Below are 17468 nucleotides of genomic sequence, written 5' to 3' on the forward strand. Positions count from 1 at the left end.
AAGCTTTGCTTAAAAACAATTAAATTATAAAAACCAGAATACAGTCTAATTTACTAAAAACGTTATAATAACTGCCAAAACCTGATATTGTATTAACAACAAGACAATACTAGATAAGTCTGAAGTTCATACAATTAAATTTTTTCAAATATTAATACTTTTACTATCTACAGTAGAATTACTCTTTACGCTTTATGAATGAATATAATAATACTATCAATTTCACTACTGTTTACCAATAACCACAATTCACCGAACCACTTCCTGCATTAATCGACTGTCCACAATAGAATTATAGTAATGTACTCTTCACTCGTTGTTACTACACGATTACTGATATCGCCGTCACTTCAATTTCATCGAAATCGGGCTTGCGAAACTACTCTTTCCGTTATCACGACTATGTCGAATATGGCTTCGTAGAATGACTGACCCTCTCCGCTGGTTCCTGGCATTATTTATATCCCCTGGCCTGCAAAACCAGTACTCGCCTCATCCTTTAACTGTTGAAACGTAATAATTTTCATCGTTCGCACCCTTGCGTTTTCTATAAATTCTTATTCCAATCCTGTATACCTTCTGGTCTTCGAAACTACTCTTTCCGTTATCACGACTATGTCGAATATGGCTTCGTAGAATGACTGACCCTCTCCGCTGGTTCCTGGCATTATTTATATCCCCTGGCCTGCAAAACCAGTACTAGCCTCATCCTTTAACTGTTGAAACGTAATAATTTTCATCGTTCGCACCCTTGCGTTTCCTATAAATTCTTATTCCAATCCTGTATACCTTCTGGTCTTCGAGGTGCCATTGTCTCTATTACAAAGGACAGATCGTTAAACGGATCTGTTTTGTCTGAGAAAAGAATACTTTTTAGTTCCTTCTAGATTTTTCTTTACTTTGTAATTTTTTATTCTTAATTGGAAGAAATCCGTTATACTATTCCTGTTGCAATATAAAAGAGTAGTTTATTCATAAATTATTAAAACGTAATGAAATATATATAAATACACAAAGTTATAATAAATGAACAAAAACACTTTAAATCCAATCACTTTTAATTACATGTTTTTCTTAACTAAATAAGAAAACTACCAGCCAACGCGTAGATGTAAACAAAAACACTTAATCAATCACTAAAGATGGTCAAAAGAGCAATCTTGTGACATAAGTTTTAATATCTTTGTATTTAATAAATGTAATTAAATTTGTTATTTATATATACACATAAAAATAGGGAAAGAAATGATTATTATACATTGTACAATATGACGTTTGTGATAACACTTAATTGTAAACTATACGTTCAAATTATATCGATATTTTCTTTAAAAAAAAATTACCTCAACCTTCTTTGGATATATGGTACTTCCCTTAAGATTGACACAGTTAATGACAGATTTGTAATTTGCAATTTTTGAAATATAATCTTTTTATTCTTTTTATGGTTTTTTGTAAAATTTAATATTTTTAAATTTCATATTATACAGTTTGGTATTTATCTGGTGCTCTTTCTCTGTGAGATAAAACACAAAAATTGGCTCAGTTTTCTTTAAAGTTTGTTTGTACTAATTATACATATGATTGAATTTATGTATCGTTTTTCCCAAATAGTATTTAGTACAATCAGTTTCTATATTCCTAGTTCTCTATAAGTGTTTTGTTAGTTTCCCTTTATCATTTTGTGCATTGCATTTATTGTTTTGTAAGCTAAACAGAAACATTCTTTCGTAAAAGTCTTGCCTTATTAGTATTAATTTTGATTGATGTACGTCGAATTGCCATTAAAACTAAGAAAGATGGGTACTAATTAGATTCGGAACCTGTTTATTTTAGTAGAAAAGGTTTCATATAATTTGAAAGTGAATTTGTTAAAATTATTAATATTTTATTTTTAATATTATAAAACAAAATATAAATTATATCTTAAAAAATTTAAATTATAAAATTAAAATTATATTGTAAAATAAGTAATAACTAATGACAAATGAAAAAAAATAATAATAATTTGACTTAAATTAAATATAAATTTTGTAACCAAAAATGAAATAAACTCGAAATTAAATTAAAAACAAATTAATAAATGTTAGAAATTATAAAGGCATTTATTATAAATTATAATATATAGCTAAAACTGCAATCTTGGTTAGTTAGATTCTCCAAGAATCATTATAATAGGATTTGCTCATTTTTACGTTTTTCCTGGATAATCTAACAATCTGAAAAATACAAATCTATATAATGTGAATCTTTTCTTACGTTTGCTACAAATTTTGTGGAAGTGTGTTGAGCACTTGTATAAAAATAAATAATTAGATAAACTATACCTAGTTTGACTGGTAAATAATTGGTGGGTTCATTTTATTTAGCATTGAAATAGTTAGGTAATAATAAAAAAAAATTATACTGTCTTCATAGTAATTTATATTCTTTTCCTTTAATAAATTATTTTGAGAGATAATGTTGATATATACTCAACAGATTTTCTAAGGAATTTCATTAAGTTGCCGAATTTGTCACTGGAACAAAAGACCGTATTTCAATTGAGCGTGACTCCATTAAGCTGTTGTCGAATTATCATAAGGGTTTAACATGGCGCCTTTCTGACGCCACCAACGTACTGTCTTCTTTCTTTACCAATTTTTTCACCTTTAAATTTCCCCTTTCAAAATAATTTACTTCACAGAATTAATTTTGAATAAAATAATAGTCCTTTCATTCTTTTATTTTTTACAATTAGTCATGGATAAATAGTACATTTCACACGAAAGGAATACTTTCTTTTATAGTTTATTAGAGATAAACTTCGTAAAAATAATATAAAAAATCAAGTTTTGAGAAATGCTGTTATATCGTATTATATATATACACACACGTTTTAAATTAAAAATTATAAGAATAACCAAAAACAATTAATTTATGAATTACACTAACGTGAATTTTTCTACACTAATTTCAAATACTACACTGGTTTGTAATATCTCTAAACAGGCTATAGACAATTAAAATTTTACAGTGCTGTTCTGGTTAGATAAAAGAAATTTTCATAAAAATCATTTTAATATTTCGCCTAAGATGTTATTTACCTTAGAAAACTAACATATTTATAGTCCTAAATCCATATTCGCTACGGACATTCCGGTCCTGGATGATAGCATCATCGTCACGTTTGCTGATGACACTGCTATCCTGGCCGTTAACGAAAACCCTGGCCTAGCTTCGCAGACACTACAAATGGCGCTGGATCGTGTGTGTCCGTGTAGCAGAAAAAGTGGAGGATTAAAGTTAATCAGGGTAACTCGACGCACGTCACATTTGCCATGAGAAGAGGTGACTGTCCCGGTTTGTACTTCGATGGTGATCCCGCAAACGGAGACTGTGTGGTATCTGGGACTTCACCCAGATGATGAAGAGGAAACAGCTCAACGCAAGGTACAGGGAACTTCATTGGCTGCTACGGAGGAACTCAGGCCTCATGTTATCAAACAAGATCTTAATTTTCAAGACTATCCTGCGTCCAATCTGGACGTACGGTGTGGAATTGTGGGGAACGGATAGTACTAGTAATGTAGAAGTTATAAAACGATTTCCGAACAAAGTAGCGAGGGGAATTGCCGAGGCTCCGTGGTTCACGCGGAATGATGAGATTTAGGATTATCTGGAGCTCCCATCGGTTCGTGAGATTGCACAACAGCGCAATGTCAAATACCTGCAGAGGCTTGAGAATCATGTAAACCACTTTGCAAATAATCTACTCGTTAACTGTAGAGACGTCCGACGGTTGAAACGAACCCATGTACTCGACTGAGGGACTGCGTAACAGTTTGGAATCTAACACCGTCAAGTTTAGTGGTTTCGTATCTAATTTCTTGTTACTTCTCTTTCTTTTTCTTTTTTATTTGTTATTAATGTTTGTTTTGTGGAGTATATGGTGCTGAAATTGATGGTTTGTGATTTATGACTGAGCTTGAAATTTCATATATGACTTTGTTTGCTTGCAACTGTTTATTGTGTTATTTTGGGGGTTCCTTAAGGACTTTCTTATCACATGATTTTGACAGGAAACTTACTTATGGCCCCGCAATAGAGCCGATTGTAATTATAATTGTTATTGAGCAAAAAAATAAAAAATAAATCCATCTCACTGATATCTGCGTGAAGTGTCAGCGTCATCGTCTTTCATCTAAATGTTTCTGAATTCGAATTATCCAATGTTTCTAGTTCAAAATAAGTTTTTCAAAACTTAATAAATAATCCTCTGCCAACATACTCAATATATATCTCAAAAACTACAGAATAATTACAAACATGACAACTTTGATATGTTTTGAACAAAAATTTCGATTTTCAAGATTAGCAAGAAATTTTTAAACTGTTATTTCACCAATTATAAAATATTATTATTAATTTTTTTTTTATAACATGTATTCCAGTGTAAAATACTGAACCAAAATACATACCATTATATCCTGCTAATATAAAATTAAGTTAATTATCCCAAAGTGTTTATTCAAAAAGATCAATACTTGAATTCTGTCGGTATTATATTCAAAACTTCAAAAAAAAGGAAGCACTGTTACTAATTAAAATTTTTACATTAAAGTGAAGTATAAACATTTTTAATAAAGTCATATTTTTTTAAATATTTTTTTTAACAATACATAAAATGTTTTTCTATTGAAATTATTATTTTCTTTTTAATTTAAGAGAAATACAATTAAAAACAACACGAAACAAATTTTTTCATTTGAAATACTGAGAATTTCTATCCTTTCATAATTTATGATTCATATCAGAAAATTTGTTATTTCAATGTATAACTATCACAACTGAACGGGCTAGTATCGATAACAATATTTTTGTTGAATGAGCACAACTGTCAAAAAACTAAAAGAATAGAATTCACTAATTTGTAAGAAAGTACTTCACTTAATGAATTAAGACAATCTTTACCTAAAAATAACAATAATATAAAATCAAATTATGATATAAAATTAAAAATATATTAGTTACAAAAATTTTTAAATTTTTAGCGAAGATTTAGGTGCGAGTACTTTAGAAAAACTTAAAGGATTAACAAATCTCAGTTTCGAAATAAACACAATCAGTAAAACTTCAAGCACCAAATAATTAAGACTCAAAAAATCTGAAAATTAATTTATTAATTATGCTTAATTTTAAGAATATGCGAAGAGAATGATAGCGCTGAGCTAGCACGATAGGTTTTATATAAAATGAACTGTGTATAGTTTAGTTCTTCATAGAAATTTAATTACATTAATGTATATAATTTACGTATTAATATGTAAAAGTTCGTGTTTATCAGTGTTTCATACACTGATATGTTTCTAAGTCACCGGAAAGTATTTTAGATTATTTTTAATGCATTAGCTTAATTTGAATTAAAATTATGCGTACATATATTATTATTATTATTTTTTTTTATTATTATCATTATTATCAGTACTAATCTTTAATTAAATTATCCCGGTTAAATAAAATTAAAATTTATTTAAAAGAATTAATAAAATTAATTAAAAATTTATTAATCTATTTCAGACAGGCAAAATGTAAAAATACTGTTTCTTGTTCACTTATGTAGTTAATAATAATTAATATAAATTCAAACTGATATTTAATAAACGTATTAAGCATTTATTTGAAATATTATTCAAACTTTTTGCTACCATTTTTACAATATACATACATATATATATATATATATATTTTTTTTTTTTTTCTTTTTTGAAAACTCATTATTTCTTTAACATACAGTGTTTTATGTATATCATACAGTTTATATATTGTTTCATATATACATCGATGGGTATTTTTTTTATAATTTTTTTTATGTGTTTATATATATATATATATAGTTAAAAAGTACGTATAAAATAAATTTAAGTAGTTATTGATCTTTTTCCGGCCTCCGCGGCACAAGTAGTAGCGTCTCGTTCTTTCATCCGGAGGTCTTAGGCATGGCATTTTCACATGCTACTGCCATCTCATCCTATGAAGCAACACTTAATCTTGTTAAGCAACTTAAAAATGAAATCGTAGAATTCATTTTCATTCAACACAAAATAAAGCTTTATATAAAGTTAATTAAATTTTATTTTTTTAAAAATAATATTTAAAATTAAAAAAAATTATTAATTTTTTATGAAGTATATTATAATGTTTAACTTGGTAAGATGCTGCTTGAATTAAAAGTTAAGCAAATCAATTATCTGCTGTCACTGTTATTCCACAAGACAAAAACGAAAGAAATGAGACAGATGATTTTACAATCGGCTAGCTGATCAGCAAAAGACGTGACGCTTGCTAACAAAGAAAAATTCTGTTGGAATATGAGAAAGAACCAATCAGAAGGTTCATAATGGAACATTTTAGAGAATTTTTATTTCAGACATCCTATTATCACCGAAATACGTAATACAATCGTTGAATTGTATTGTCACAATATACAAATGAATTTCTACTAGATTCCTAGCCATGTGCCATTCCTAGTAACGATCATGCAAATTCCGCTGCTAAAGATGCATGTAGCCAAAGATGCATGTGTCTTTCTCCACTTGAGTTTCAATTACCTATTTCATTAGTTCCATTAAACATATACTTCGAAGAAGGTTGGACTGCTACAGCGGATAATAAAAGACACGGTGTTAACATGGGACTCTTCATGCAGAAAAATTCGCTGCCGAGAGGATGTGGTCGGTCCTGAATCGATTGCGATTAGAACATACGAGATCTACTTATAGGCACCTGTCAGTGTACAACGCACCACTGTGCGTCCGATGCGACTGTCGCTTGACTGTGGATCACATCCTTATAGACTGCTTGTGCTATGCGGCTTTATGTCGCAAATTTAAATAGCCGAGGGACATAACGACGCGTCCTAGGAAATGATAAGAATGTACTAGACCGGGTATTGTTAACATCTAAAAAGAATTAATATACTTAATAAGATATAATCTGTCAAAAATGTTAGTATTATTTCGTTATTAACGTTTCATATATTATCCTAATTATTGCATTTCTTTTACTATATGAATTTTGAAGTACTATATGAAAGTTTTCGTCATGAAGAAAAATAATTTTCATCTCGTTTTCCTATAAATTCTTATTCCAGTCCGGTAAACCTTCTGTGCGTCCTGAAGGGCAGCCATACCAGAAGCGGATGAAGAGCTTCTACACAACCTCTCCTTTTCAAAACTTACAAGTAAGATAAAATAACCCAGCAATAGCGACTCCTCCGGAAAAGGGAACGCATTGCTCCCTCCTTATAGCTAGTGCCCCGTTGTGGCGTATTCCTGCTAGCCTATTAAGCGTTAGCACCGAAAGGACTTCAGTGGACGGTCTGAAGGGGAATTACGTCGGGAGGACAGGCTTTATAAGCCTAGCCTTCCGCGATCGGCCCATGAACTGGGTTCGATAACGCTGGTTGAACAACGGATTGGAATGCAATTAAATCCGTCTTAAAATACTAAATAATAATAAAGAAAACTGGAAAAATTAGACCCGCTAACTAAAAATAAACCTTAAAAACACGCCCGATAGAATCACCCTGCAGCAAGGGACTCTGTCCAGGTTCTGCGATAAAGTAGGGAGTAATAAACTCCCGCCAACTTTGCATTCCTAAACCTTCTGGTTTTACAACGGTAACCATATTATATTAATATTTTAATAGCCGAGAAGAAGTCTCTTATTATTTTGATCCTAGCCAAGATAATGCAAAAGCGTTTTTCACCAAAAAATAATAATGTAGCATTAGTGTATTTGTAATCGACAAAAAAAGAAAGGAGTAACTGAACTTAGGAAGGAGAAAATTGTAGAAGAATCACGAAGACGTTGAACACTTCCACGGTAAAACATTTTTTATGTTCTGGACAAGTGCTCCGATATTAACAGCTAATTCTTCAAACAAAATGCAGAAAAATATTTAGCGGGGTCTACCAGTAAAATATAAATACAATAATATTCTCCATTATTTCCTATTCTATGTGAATTTTTAGTTTAAAATATTTACTACATCCTTCATCCTCAATTATATTTATTTTTATTATTGCAATATTTATCTACCTCTACAGTGTATACCTTCTGTACAAAACTGAATCCCTTAATCTTAGCAACCCAATTATTCGTTTTAAGATTCTATCCCAAATTGTTTTTCTTTTCCATTTTGTAAGAGATGTATACAGATTAAGATTCTATTAACATTATATTATTGCTAGATATTTATAGCCTATATTAAAAAAAATATACAACAGTTATAGGTAAAAACAAATAACCACATTAAAACCACGCGTTATAATCGATTTAATTATGTCACTACATCTATCGAAATAGATGAAAGAAAAAAATGATCACATTAGTTCTGATTGCAGAGACTTTTTTTTAACCTAAAACGGGATATAATTAAGCGCTTTAAAAATATTTTAAAAAGTAACCATTATGTTTTCAAAGATTAATTTTTGTTTGAATTTATCAAACACAAACTTTATACAGTGCACATGAAAATTTTAAATTATTTATTTATTTTTACTTTCCTAACATCATATCTCTAGAGCTATGCTGCAAGCACTCAAAAATTGTAGTATGGATTTGTTTGCATTTTTAGGCATTTCATGACCCAGAGACCCCAAAAAACAAAAAATAGTGAGGGTAATTTTCGTACGTGGCCTGTTTGAAGCTTTACCCTGTATAAACTTGTTTTGATAAAGTTTTGTATAGTCTCGTGCATGTGGGACAATTTGTTAATAAAATTTTGAAGTCAATATTTCCAGCAGATGGGAGGGTTCGAGGGGTCAATTTTCTAAAACTTTTGCCAACATATCCCCACTTTTTATGTAGCTCAGTATATGCGTACATGCTTGTTAACAAAACAATTTGCTTCAAAACATAATTTCCAAAATTGAAAAAGTAACTTTTTTTATTACGTTTTTTATAACCGAATTTTTTTTTAATGTCTCTAGGCATAGTAGTAGTGTAAGCAACTTAAAAAAAAAACTTAGCAATATTTGAGGAGGAGCCTATCAAAGTTTAAAAATGAATTTATCAATAATTTAAAATAATTTTTTTAATTTATCAATATTTTATTGAGTTTAATAAACTAAAAGTTTAAATAATAAATTTTTAGTACAAAAACTTTTAGTTCATAAAAATTTCATCATACTTCACCCCCACCCACAAAAATGAAATCTTAGGTAACTTTTTATTGTTTGTACATTTTTTAGTGAATTTTTTTTTTAGTTTTTTCCATTTAACAAAGTAAACGTAGAAAACAAAAAAAAAACTTTTGGAAGGTGATTTTGAAGGTGGGAGAGCAGAAAATAAAACAATAGCAATTTTTCGAATTTTTAAAACTTTTTATTTTTACACATATTGGCAATTTTACAATAAAGCTCATCATAAATACCCAACCCCCCAAAAAACTTAGGTATTACAGTTTCTCTATGTAAGAATAAATAACCTCCAATTTTTTGAATTATTTGAGGAATTAATTAACTTACGAATAAATTTTTCTCAAGCATAATATGAAGCTATTAAATTTTTATGAAATAGAACAAGGTATTCTTCATTTAACCTGCAGAAAAGTCTAATAATACCAGCTTGATAGGTTTTTGTAATCACATTACCATCTATAGTTTCTTACTTTTACTTCAGTACCAGTTTTGGTCAAGTACTATAAAATTTTTTCAAAGATCCAATATCAATTTCTATTACATTATTAGTCATATTAATTTTTCTTTACCTATGTTAAATATTATGATGTAACTTATCAGATAAGGGACATAAATCACTTCCGTGATGGATTAGTTTTAAATATTCTCTAAAATTACAAATACCCTATTCTAAGCTTTGTGGAAAATTGAGAAGTAATGTGTTTCTTAGTGCTTTCTTCATTAAGTCATTCTGCCACATATCAGCAAGCTAAGCCTTAGAAATTCAGATGATACTCAACTCTAAAAGTGACACCTTCAGTATTTTTCTCATGAATATTGACTATGCAGTAAGTTTAGAAGTGCTACCAACATTAATGGCCACGAACATGTCATGCTGGTCACATTGCATTACAACAGACATTGATTAATGCATTACAGTTCGATATTGTCTCTTGTGAAGGAATTTCTTATCAATAAATAAATAATATTAAATTATTAATAATATATAATATATTATTATCAATAAAACATCTAAGATCAATCAATTTTCTTTAAATTATAAAATTAATCATCTCATTTCAATAATTAGCTTGAAGGTTTTTGAAAATACTTCATGAAAACTTATAACCTTGTTTTATTGTCACAGGGTAAAGTACTATGAACAACCATACCTCAAAAAGAGTACCTTACTTCTTGGCTTTATCGAGTAAAATGCAAATTTTCTCAATTAATTAACTTAAAACGTTGTTTATAAAATTTTCAATCTTTAAAATAATCTCACTTTTATCATATAATTTTTATCGGGGGAAGGAATATACAATAATATAATACTAGTAAAATCCTTCGTTCATATTGAGCTGATTATATATATTGTGTATACTATATATATATATATATATATATATATATATAGAATATATCTGCTATATAGAAAGTGCTTCATTAATTTATTGCTTTAAACTATTTACCCGATCATTTTTACGGCTTCGACTATTTAAATGGGACTTTATAGAATTGCTTAGTTTGACTTTAATGTTGTTAACTTTTAATCATTTTTAGTTTACATCAAAGTATTCAATATTTTTTAATTTATTAAATGTTCCCTTCAAAATATGTCTACAGATAATAAATGATCCAAACATTTTTTAATTAGTTTAAATGAATCCTATTTCGTCTGTTTTTCTATTCTATAAAATTTCTTAATAATCCGCGACGGTTATAATTAAATCAAAAGTATAGTTATATTAATTTATAAATTATTTTATAATGAAGGCAAGTGGTTTATTTTATAATGAAGATATTTTGTCATGGTAACTATAGTAGAAGCGAAGGTTGTTTAATAGGAAAACTGCATATCCAGTGATGTTACAAAAACAGCCTGAAGCAATGTAATAATCCATGTAATTGATTTTATGGGAGTAAAGGAGTGTCTATTATGGAAGGATAAACGTTGGACTCCCTGATAGGAAATTAAATAGTGATTATGTCCTGAGGGAAGAAGTTCTTCATGCTATAGCAGGTGCACTTGTCTCTTCTTTTAACACTTTACTCTCTCTGATTCAGTTTTACTATCCTTTTCTGACATTCATCTAATCCTTTACTAAAAACTTTGTATTACGTCATCCACTTCACTTTCTCATCTAATCAAAGAGTCTGTTATATTTAATGGTTTATTCATTAAAATGGAAATCTTATTCATTTCACTAAAATGGTTACTCTGTTCTATAATTTTTATTCTATCACAGTTTTTAATTTTATTAAAAATTAAATTAACTATACTTATTAGTGAATTTGTAACACTTGGTTTTTTCTAGAACAAAAAATTGATTAAAATTGGTGTTAGAAAATATAACCAAATCATTAGATTAAGATATTTTTAATTTTACCTGACCCAGACGAGGTGATTTGGTAGTCATATCACTCCCTTATGTACCATTGGATTTAAAATGAAATATAAAACTACTAGGTTTATTCATATACTTCATATCTGAATAGATAAATAAATTTTTTATATTAATATAAAATTATTGTAAATTATTTAGACAAAGACAGAAGTAGTACGTGATTTAAGGTATGCAAAAGAAATTACTTCAACGTTTGCCTGGAAGGATCAAGAGCAACCCCAGAAGATCATGATTAAGTAGAATTACAAGGAAATGGTACAAAATTAACGTTTTTACCATAATAAAGATGAAAATTTAATTTTTATGTTTATTTGTATAGAAGGAAAAGTTCAAACTTTTTACAACGCAGAACCATAGCAACTCTTATACATTAATTATTAATTAAGCCACCACTAATAACACTGCACTCTGAAATTTAAATTTAACCATTGTTACGGTAAAAATTCTATTTTAATATCGTAAACTTTAAATGTAGATCAACCCATCAGTAATACAATTGGGAAGTTGAGTGCGATTATTTTTGACCGACTTTTTAATCTTGCTGAAATCTTTAAGCAAAATTTTTACTGTTTTTCTGTTACCTCGTTAAATGAGTAATTTTTTTTAAACCTTTTAAAAATAATAAAATACTGTTTTATAATTAAGTGACTTAAATACTCATTTTAAAATATCAAAGCAAGATTTTTTCAATTGCTTATTTTTTTTAAATTTTAACGTAACATTTAATCCACGACATATTTAATTAAAAACAATAATAAAAACAATTAATTTCTATTATCTATACCTTCGAGTTTACAGTAAGTTTAGTAAGCATAGTTTTCGTGCCAATTGGACGGACTATTTTAGACACTGTTGAGGGATGTATGAGGGTACTGTACTGAGCAGCACCATTGTGGAGAAAAACGCATGCAAGCAATTAATTTGAAAACGAATGATACTGAACAATATCTTACACTGCAAAACGTTCATTCCCTTCACCATCCTCCTATATTATCTCCACTATACCTGCACTTCATCAAAAACTCATACCCAGAGGGAAGCAGAATGAACTACCACCCATCAACCAACTACGCTAACAAAACTTAATTTACTATTTTTTTTTTATATATATTATTTTTGCTTTGTGTTATGTCGTTTTATATAGTAATTTAATAAAATAGTTTAAAATGAACTATAACTGTACAGATTGTCGCAAAATAAGTTGACACATTTATAAAGTCGATAATAAATAAATGCTTTTTACCTGTTGTTTCATATAGTGCGTGCTTATCCCTATTTCTTGAAAATAGGAATTCCTATTCCTAGGATTCCTAGGAATTCAAATTCAAATTCTTGGATTTGAAAGGATTTCAAATTCTTGAAATTTAATAGTTGTTCTATAATTGGTCTGGCTCTATTAATTATGTTAAATTTTATTAATGATGATATTTCTAAGGAAATTTTTTTAATTTATTAATGAATTTTAAGTTCATGGCAATTTTCTGCCACTCTTAGAATGGCTTAGTTACTAGTGGTAATTCATTAAAAGAGTGTTCTGGGGGTGGTGTAATTGAAAATCATTCAATTGAGGATGATTTATTATTTTTAAAGATTGTAATACGTTTAAATGCTATTGCTTCTCACATAATGAATATAAATATTATAATTCTGATTATTGAAATTAATGATCCCATTGATGAAATTGCGTTTCATGTTATATAGTTGTCAGGGTAATCTGAGTATCGTCGTGGTATTCCGGCTAGTCCTAAAAAGTGTTGTGGAAAGAATGTTAAATTTACTCCTGGAAATATGGTTGAGAATTGAATTTTTAATCATTTTTTATTTATTCTTATACCTGTTATTAGTGGGAATCAGTGAATAATTCTTGCTATAATGGCAAATACTGCTCCTATTGATAATACGTAGTGAAAGTGAGCTACAACATAGTATGTATCATGTAAAATTACGTCAATTGAAGAGTTGGCTAGGATTACTCCTGTTAATCCTCCAATAGTGAATAGAAAAACAAATCCTATAGATCAAATTATTTGGGGTGATTTTTTTTTTGTTATTCCTTGTATAGTGGCTATTCATCTAAAGATTTTAATTCCTGTTGGTACTGCAATAATTATAGTTGCAGAGGTAAAATATGCTCGTGTGTCAATATCTATACCTACAGTAAATATGTGGTGTGCTCATACAATAAATCCTAAAATACCGATTGCTAGTATTGCATAGATTATTCCCAGATGTCCAAATGTTATTATTTTTCCTCTTTCATTTGTAATAATATGTGAGATTAATCCGAATCCTGGTAAAATTAAAATATATACTTCTGGATGTCCAAAGAATCAGAATAAGTGCTGATATAAAATTGGGTCTCCTCCACCCGTGGGGTCAAAAAATGAGGTATTAAAGTTTCGATCTGTTAGTAGTATTGTAATTGCTCCAGCTAATACTGGTAATGATACTAGTAGTAAAACTGCTGTAATTAGGACTGATCAACAGAAAAGGGGTATTTTTTCTATAGTTATTCCTTTTGGCCGTATATTTATTGTTGTTGAAATGAAATTGATTGCTCCTATGATTGATCTTAAACCTGCGATGTGAAGTGAAAAAATAGTTAGGTCTACTGAAGGTCCTGAATGTGCAATTTGGGCTGAGAGAGGGGGGTAAACAGTTCATCCTGTTCCTGATCCTGACCCTACGATTGATCTTGCAATTAAAAGTGAAATTGATGGTGGTAGTAATCAAAATCTTATATTATTTATTCGTGGGAATGCCATGTCTGGTGCACCGATTATTATAGGAACTAATCAGTTTCCAAATCCTCCAATTATAATAGGTATAACTATAAAGAAAATTATAATGAATGCATGAGATGTTACGATGGTATTATAGATTTGGTCATTTTTAATTATTGATCCTGGTTGTATTAATTCTAATCGAATAATTATTCTTCTTATTGTTCCGAGTAGTCTAGCTCATAGCCCAAAAATAAAATAGAGGGTTCCGATATCTTTATGATTTGTTGAAAATATTCATTTATTCATTAAGAATGGGATGGCTGATTTAGGCGATAAATTGTAAATTTATTTAAGGTTTAAACCTCTCATTATGTCTTATATTCAATTATGATTCTATATTGCAAATATAGAGGTGCATTATTTGCTAAGGCTTATTTACAATAATAATTTTAACTTTGAAGGTTAATAGTTTTTTTAACTTAAATCCTTCTTTAGTTTAATTTAAAGATTATTATTATTGGAATTCCTATAAAATTTAAGATAATTGGGATAATTGATTCTGATTAATTCTAGGAATTCCTATTCCTAGGATTCCTAGGAATTCCTAAGATTTCTTGGAAGATGTCGCCTAGTTTTTGTATTCGCTTCTGATTCCGCATCAGTTATTGTTTTGCTGTCACAGCGCGCTAAAGTTGTGCTTCTTTATGTTGAATCAAAAAGTGTTACAGTGACTCAGCGATAAGAGCTCATTTTAAAACTCGATGGACTTCAGCAAGAAACACCATTCTCTATTTATACGGTAAATTTGAGGAAGAAGGCAGCATAAAAGAAGAAAACCGATCAAAAGCAGCTCCCGTTCGTTCTCCAGAAAATATCGAAGCACTTTGGAGTTGCCATGCAACGTACTCTGGGAAAGTCTATAGCTTCACAAACATGGGGATATCTCTGAACAGTGTAAAGAATGTTATACAGTGATCTCAAGTCGTTTCCATATAAATTAACCGTCCTGCATAAATTAACACAAGCAAAAAAGATTGGAGTTAGCACAGTGGTCGAAAGGGAAAGATGATATTCTGTTCAACGCTTGATTTTCAGACGAAGACTATTTTCATATTGACGGGACTGTAACTGTATTTGGTATGTAAAATTTTAATCATATAAAACTTAAAACAAAATTAAAATGTGTCAATTTATTGTGCGTCTGTCTGTATTTTTATAAATTATTAAATAATTATTTGGTCGTAGACGTTTACTTCTTTCTACTGATTGGTTTCTGATTTTTCATATAAAATAATCGTATATCCTCATATTTTATCATTAGGTGCTTTTCACGCTACAGTTTTTGAGAAACACATCAATCAGAATCGATCACCACCCAATTAAAATTCATAGGATGAGAATCATATGCACTATTTCCAATAAAACAGGTTCATTTCTATAAATTACCACAATAAATTTTTCCATATATTAATTATATCCACTTGTAATCTGACAAAATTGGTGATTTGCAATAATAAGTATCGTTTGTAGACTTAAGTAATTTAAAGGTGTCGCAGTCAGGTCATATAATTTTGATATGTCCTAATTGCGACATTTTTTTTTGCGTCAAAAATTCAAGTACGGACCCGTTCATATTTATGTGTGATGTATTAATAAACATTAGAACAGTGCCTAATGTACCCAAATCTTGTGGAAACCTTAATGTAAGTGAATTTTGCGTAGAAATTTTCTAGAAACATGCGGATGTGCGATTGAATAGCTGAGATGTTGATTTGATAAGTTTTTATTCCAATATTAACGGTTCTTTCATAAATCGGTAAGTGCAAGAATCGCTTATAAGTTTTTCCATCAGTCACAAAACATTTTCCCTATAATTTGTCGAATACCATATTAAAACCGTTTATAGTAATCAATTACCTACGAATTTCTACAAAAATTACTTTTTGAAGATGGATAAAATTGTCGGAAACTTGTTAATGGACGGTGAAAACGATTTTTTAATTCATTTTTTGTTGTTTGAAAAACTTTACAGCTCGAATATAAAACGCAATACGTTTGTGGAAAGTGTAAATTAATCCACATTAGTCCCTCTTATGTTAACATTCGCAAGAAAAATTACTACTAAACGGTAGTTAATTTTTACGTAGCGTTCTTATAATTTTATGACTTAGCGAGATTTTTGTCTTACGGCTTTTGTTGATAGTTAAATATATACCTTACGTCGAGGCAATCATAAACTTGTAATACTCAACCTCTTTCTTGTTTTTGAAGACGGATCTTTGCGGATTTGCAAGATCCGCACAGTGCTTTACCTAGATTCTGTAACGGTCTAAAAACTTGAAATTGTAATTCTTTTACCCTTTGAGAATAAAAATTAGGTAAAACTTTTTAAGTAATAAGTTTTTTTTTTTCATGAAACTATCATATCTTTTGCCGTGTATATTTATTCCATTATTATGTTTTAAGTTCAGTAAATAAAATTAAAAAATAAATGAAAAGAAATAAAAAAGGTAAAAATTGACGTAAAACTTTTCTTACATACATTAAAATAGAAACACAACTTTAATTTATACTGTGAAAACTTTTCCTCTACTTGTTACATTTCATGACTTTATGGTGTAATTAAATAAACCATCTCCCTTTCTCTACATTTAAAGTTAGCGGTTTTAAGCTGTCATCGTTATATTATATTCATGCATATTATTAGCATGCATGCAATTTTAACTTATTACGATGACTGTAGTTAGAATAAGTTTAAATAATGTGGTGAGATTTATAGAAGATAGACTGATTTATTCGTTCACTTAATTGATAATTTATTTGGATATTTAACGTGTAACTTTCATAAGTTGAAGGTAAGTTTTTGATTTTCCTGTGACCTTAAATTCATTTATTTCAGTAATTGAATTTAAGCAATACTTATAAAATTGAGCTGTTAATTAATAATTAACTTAATTTTTATTTAAATATATATAAAAATAAACTTTGCAATCGTTTAAAGAATCATTTCAAAAATGATTGCCATCTTAACTAAGTCTCATTTAAACAATAAAAATAAAAGAAACCATGCCATTTGCTTAGCACACTTCAATCTTATTATAAGTAATGTGTAATGGACTGTAAACCATGTTCCCTTAGATTGCCCAAAATTTACAACTAGTCATCAGCAATTA

This window comes from Lycorma delicatula, chromosome 7 (genome assembly GCF_047948215.1).
Source record: "Lycorma delicatula isolate Av1 chromosome 7, ASM4794821v1, whole genome shotgun sequence".
Classification (NCBI taxonomy): Eukaryota; Metazoa; Arthropoda; class Insecta; order Hemiptera; family Fulgoridae; genus Lycorma; species Lycorma delicatula.